Source organism: Dermacentor albipictus, chromosome 8 (genome assembly GCF_038994185.2).
Source record: "Dermacentor albipictus isolate Rhodes 1998 colony chromosome 8, USDA_Dalb.pri_finalv2, whole genome shotgun sequence".
NCBI lineage: Eukaryota > Metazoa > Arthropoda > Arachnida > Ixodida > Ixodidae > Dermacentor > Dermacentor albipictus.
In genome coordinates, this window is record NC_091828.1 from 81,464,790 (window position 1) to 81,470,998 (window position 6,209).

Genomic DNA, 6,209 nt, shown 5'->3' on the forward strand with positions numbered 1-6,209 from the left:
TTGTCGGCGTTATCGACGCCATAAAAATGGCTGAACACCAGCGCTCTGACCCTGCGCTGCTGCCGCTGATCCAGCGCTTTCAAGGAGTTGCAGGTGGTTTACCCCACTCGCTCGTGCGCGGCTTATCATCATACTACTTGCACAACAAGGTCCTTCACAGGAAAAACTGCGGAAGTGGTCCCAATGCGTACCTCCTTGTCATGCCGTTGGCGCTGCGCCAAGACATTTTGCAGGCGTGCCATGATGAGCCATGCGCTGGACACCTGGGATTCGCTAATACGTTAGCAAGGATACGACAGAAGTATTACTGGCCCCGGCTTTATACTTCTGTACAACGGTACGTGAAGAGCTGCCGCGATTGTCAGCGCCGCTAGAAACCACCAGTCAAAACGGCCGGCTTTCTCCATCCTGCAGACCCTAATTGCTAATTGCGGCCGTACTTATACGGTCGACCTTTCACTGTTACCACAGACCATCACGCTTTGTGTTGGCTCTCGACATTCAAGGATCCAACGGGTCGTCTAGGCCACTGCGCACTACGTCTCGAAGAATTCACCTACACAATTGTGTGTACAAATCCGATAGGCTACGCCAGAACGCCAACTGTCTCTTTCGGCACCCCGTCGACGCTCCTGCCTCCAGTGATGCAACTGCTAGAATATTCGCGCTCTCCGCCTTCCACCGCATCGGTGAGGAGCAAGCGCGTGATACATCGTTGTGCGACCTAATAAGCCGTCGCCGTTCTGACCCGCTTAGCTTGTTCCTCGTTTTGGAGGGCATCTTCTACCACCGAAATCTGCGCATAAAAGGACATGAACTGCTCATAGTGGTTCCTTTTCAACTCTGGGCAACAGTACTCCTGCAACACCATGATGTCCCTACCGCTGGCACCTGGGTGTTTCCAGGACCTACGACCGTGCCGGGCAACGATTTTTCTGGCCTGTACTCTACCGTACCGAGCGCCATTATGTCGAGGCTTGCGAACCATGCCAACGTCGTAAGAAGCCTGATCTGATTCCAGCTGGAACCCTCCAGCCAATTGATATACCCACCGAACCGCTTTATCGTGCTGGTCTCAACCTGTTTGGCCCTTTACCTATCTCCAGAACTGGAGCATCGCTGTTGAAACAGATTATTCAACCCGCTATGCCATCACACGGGCCATCCAGACCAGTTGTGCTACCGACGTGGCGGACTTCCTACTCCAAGACTTCATCGTACACCATGGAGCTCCTCGCCAGCTTGACAGGGGCCGCTACTTTTTATACCGAGATTTTGAAGATCTATTTCGCTCTTGTGCTACGAAACACAAGTTCACGGCAGTATACCATCCTCAAACAAACGGCCTCACTGAATCCCTTAACCGAACACTTAGATATTCTCTCGATGTATGTCTCCTCAGCTCATCATGACTGGGGCGCCGCGTTTCCATATGTGACGTTCGCGTTACAACTCGTCACGTTACGAGAGCGCTCTCTACTCCCCTTTCTGTCTCCTCTTTGGTCGTGACCCGACATTGCCTTTCGACACGCTCCTGCCAACTCCTCTCGAGTCCCCGCCTGAGTACGCTCACAACGCTATAGCTACAGCCGCTCAGGCACGTCAGATTGCCCACCGTCGCCTTTCTGAGTCGCAGGCAAAATAGAAGTCTCTTTATGACAACCGTCCAATTCCCTGCCGTCGACCTCGTCCTCCTTTGGACTCCTTCGCGGCGTGTGGGCCTATCGGAAAAACTGCTCTCGTGGTACTCTGGCCTTTACCGCGTCGTCGGACAGCTCAATGAAGGGACGTATGAAGTAGCTCCAGCCGATGCTTCCCCGTCGTCCACTTCACTAATATAGTCCACGTGGATCATGTCAAGCCACATTAGACTATTAACAACACCCAATCTACTTTCTGCCGCATTAGTTCAGGGGTGCCTGAAGTGTCAGTGTTAGGCCCATTATTATTCCTAAGATATATTATTGACATAGCTACAAATATAACTTCATCAATACGGCTGTTTGCCGATGATTGTGTAAGTTATAGACAGATGTCCACCCCTGATGACGTTGCCATATTACAAAAAGATTTAACCACATTAGCTGAGTGGTGTCGAAATTAATGCAGATAAAACTAAGGACATGCCATTTTCTTCCAAACCAAGCTTTCCGTCACACGAATACACTCTACGCAATTGCGTACTCAAACGAACCTCTTCTTTGAAATACCTGGGCGTTATTCTTACGTCCGAGATAAGCTGGGCCATGGATGTTAAGCAACAAGGCACTGAAAAAACTTAGCATTTCAAAGTGCCGCCTGTACCTTGCAAACAGTGACACAAGGCTTCCTGCATACATTTCCCTTCTCAGAGCAACCCTCAATTACGCCTCAATTATCTGGAGCCCTCACATAAGTCACCTTTAAGATTGCATCGAATCAATTAAAAATAAGGCTGCCCGTTTTATTTTGCGCTCCTACTCTCCATACCAAAGTGTGTCGGCGTTAACGCAGACCCTTAATCTTCCGGATCTGGCACACGACGGAAATACTTCCGTCTGTCTTTTTTTCACTCCCTTTACTATTGCAGTGCATCTTTCCATCTGCTCCCATCTTGCCCGCCCATTATCTGTCCACCCGCAATGGTCACGCATGCAAAGCGTCTCCCATATTTGCTAGGACCACAAAATTCAAAAATTCCCCTTTGGTGTTATCAGTGAAAGAATGGAACGCCCTACCCCACGATATTGTTACAATCACTGACCCGTCTGTCTTCCAATGTGCCCTGCGCACATTTTTAAATGTATAAAATGTTTAGCTGCCACTTCTTGCTTGGCCTGTGTTATATATATGAATGTAATTTGTAAATGTGCACTTTTCCCACAGCCACCTACCGCGAGCGCCTTGTCGAATAGTGCCATGTATAGTAAATGTGAATTGTGCCCTGTACTCTCACCCTAATTTCTTATCGTTATTTTTTTTACAAACTATATCTCTTACCAAAATCTGTGCTTGATTGTTGTCTTCACTTGTTTTTTATTGCATTGACATATCATGTGTGAATTGTATCCCTCCTCCCCTCCCCCCTAAGTTAATGCCTTTCGGGGACTTTAGGGTGTGCAAAATAAATAAATAAATCAATAAATCCTGTGGGCGTCACCTAGAAGGCGCCGGATCGGTGCTTTCGCCGCTGGGTGTTATGTCACGGTGCCACGAGAGGGACAAAGACGACGATAACTAACAAGACGACAGATACGACGTAGTGGGGCTAATCTTAGGTTCGGCCATACTGGTTGTACCGGCCATATCTTCTACAGAGTAAACACGGTCCCATTAGTTCTTATATCTCCGGCCCCGTTTCAATATATATTGATACAAGCTGATTTTAAATTACGCGTGCCAGCCGCCACCTGCGTCCGTCCAGTTTTTTACTGCTACCTGCGAAAGATAGCGGCAGTGAAGTGGGCAACACGGGCTCACATGACACGCGCAATCGGAGCAACGTGTCATCAGCGCAGGACACGAGGGAAAAAGGGGTGCGGGACTCTTGCGAAAAGACTGTAGACGTTGTAGCGAGGCTCTCGCTTAGGTGTTTGTCGGGCACAAGTTCGCCCATTGGAAAGTGATTGAAGCACCGTCGCTCAACTGTGCGTTACAATTTTCACAGCATACGCATCGCGATGGACGAACCAGGCTAGCTAGCGCTAAGGTTGAATTTCACAACACAATTTCCCTTCCACGTTCAGTAATCCCACCGATCATTCGCGGCTTCGTTCAGGGGCACACGCGGGCTATCCGGTTGGTCCTTGTTGTAGCCTCTGGAGCAAGAATATGGCTAGGAGCACGCACCCCATATGCGCAATTACGATCAATATGCACACATCCTTTCTCCAGATGCTGACGCTGAGCACCGGTAGCGCGAGGATCTTGTTGGGCTGACACGACGTCATTGTGGCAGCCGAATTCCAAATGCTGCATATGCGGGGAAGGAAGCTGTATGAATTCCTTGATGCGTCATCTTGTATATTGTTGTAGGACAGGAAGAACGAAACGGTCATGGAAGGCAGGTGAGAAAATACGCAGTGCCGAACCGTTGACGTGCGCCTTGTCTCATCGCATAGAACTTCCGAAAACGCCGTTGCGCACTCCAAAACAAACTTTAACACGTTTCTAAATTACAAATTACGCATATCATTTGCTCATAAAAAAAGAAAGGTCAACAATATTATACTGTAAACGTTTCATTCATTACAGTAAAAGAATTATGCAGCTCGTGCCACGAAACCTGGCAGTAAGGAACCCGTCGCGCCACTCGCAGCGCTGAAATTGCAATCATGTGAAATTGGCCCAATTAAAATCGCACTGCGACACGTGCGACTGCACCGATTTTCGTCGTTCCAGTCGCAGCATGTGAACGAGCCTTAAGACTTGCGCTCTAAAATGTTAGGCGTAACTTGAGAGACAGGAAGAGAGGCGTGGATCAAAAGGAAACGTGAATAGCTGATATTTTCTTTGACATTAAAGGACAGAATACACGGAGCGAACTTTCACGACGAAGTTCGGGCGGCAGAAAATCTGCCGCTCCGCGACGCCGTATGTTCATCGGGCTGCGCTGCATGGAGCGAAGAACGGCGGCCGCCACCGGTGAGTCGCTGCGTTGGTATCGGTGTGGCTAGGCAGTTTGATTAGCGCTAAGCCAATACTTCAAACATAGACGAGGCAAATGCGCTGCAGTGAAACACGTGACACAAAAAACAAGAACTTTAACGACAACTATTTTCGCTTTTGAATTGCGGAACACTCTAAAAGCGCGTTAATTTTTGTTTGATTTCTAGAGTTTTTTATGTCTTTAAGAGATTCATGTGCCGATGTAGTTTAAAGAAAGCGGCGATGCTATGCGTTGTGGCAACACTTTGCGGGTAAACACCTTTCGGCACCTCCAAATCCGCGGCTCTGTTCTGTGGCTCAACGCGCGCGCGGCAGAAGCAAGCAGACCCGAAAGTAGCGCACGTGAGCTTGTCTGACCATGGCTGTTATTAACTTATTAACCGCTTTGGATGCCATGAGTACGAAAAGCAGGAGACCGGCGTGAACGATAGAGCGGGATCGGGATACACCGACAAGCGGGGAAGCCTAGCCGGAAGTCGGGGCGGATAGTGAGAACTGATTGACTCGCTTTGGGGCGCCGCTCGTTTGCCGCTTCCGGTATCGTCGCCGCCCGACGAACTTTTCTGCTCCAGCTGGATCGGCGCCGAACGACGTTTTCTCCACCGCCGCTCGTCGTGCGTACGCCGCCGGGCGCCGAACGCCGACTATTCTTCGCATATTTGCTCCATGTATTCTGGCCTTAAGACAAGCAAACGCAGCGGGGCATGCCATGTAATGCGTAGAGCGCATAACCCGGGGTCGATTCTAATTACCTCTTGCCTTTGTATAGTTTCCGATTTCATAAAGCAGGTCTACTGCACAAAACACACTAAAATTGACTCAGAGGAACATTCTTTTTGAAACACGCTTTTATGCGAAGCATATTACGAGAGCTCAACCCAGCTCCTCAGGCGCGGCGGTGTCGCCATGAAACCACGTGACACCGTGACGTCACGACAGAGGAGAAGTGGCTTTGGCTCAACTCTTGCAAGACGGGCTGGGTGGGAATCGAACCAGGGTCTCCGGAGTGTGGGACGGAGACGCTACCACTGAGCCACGAGTACGATGCTTCAAAGCGGTACAAAAGCGCCTCTAGTGAATGCGGTGTTGCCTTAGAAACGAGCTGTTTCTAAGGCGTGCGTCTCTTGCTCAGGCGCACATTTCGTTGCCGCGCCGAACGCTGCTTTGCTCGACGCTCACCGCGTCCAATGCGGGGCGCGTAGTCGCTGCCCTGTAGCCCATTGTCTTACACCCCTTGGCGGGTCGACGGGAACGCTGTCGCGTTCCACTCTTGAAGGCGAAGCAGTAATGCATGAGTTGTTTCTTCGTCTAGCCGAACCAAATATAGCCAAGCAACAGCAGTTCACCAGGCTAAACAGTGGTTCAACAACTAAAATAAAGGCTAGTATGCTTCGCATCCTGGGCTTAACCTTACCTAAGCCACAGCCATTTTTTTTATCCCTTCTAGCAAATGCTGCATTTTACATCGTTTTACTTGCAACCAATATTCCCCAACTAAATAAGAGCATGTAAGTGTCATGTAGAAAACATAAATGGGTAAATTTCTTACTAAGATGACAACA

At 49.5% G+C, this 6,209-nt stretch overlaps 1 protein-coding gene across 1 annotated transcript in view; it reads left to right on the plus strand.

The window, feature by feature from the left end:
* Window positions 1–6,209, plus strand: part of LOC135898650 (uncharacterized) — a 195,732-nt gene that overhangs the window by 92,109 nt on the left and 97,414 nt on the right. The window lies entirely within an intron of this gene.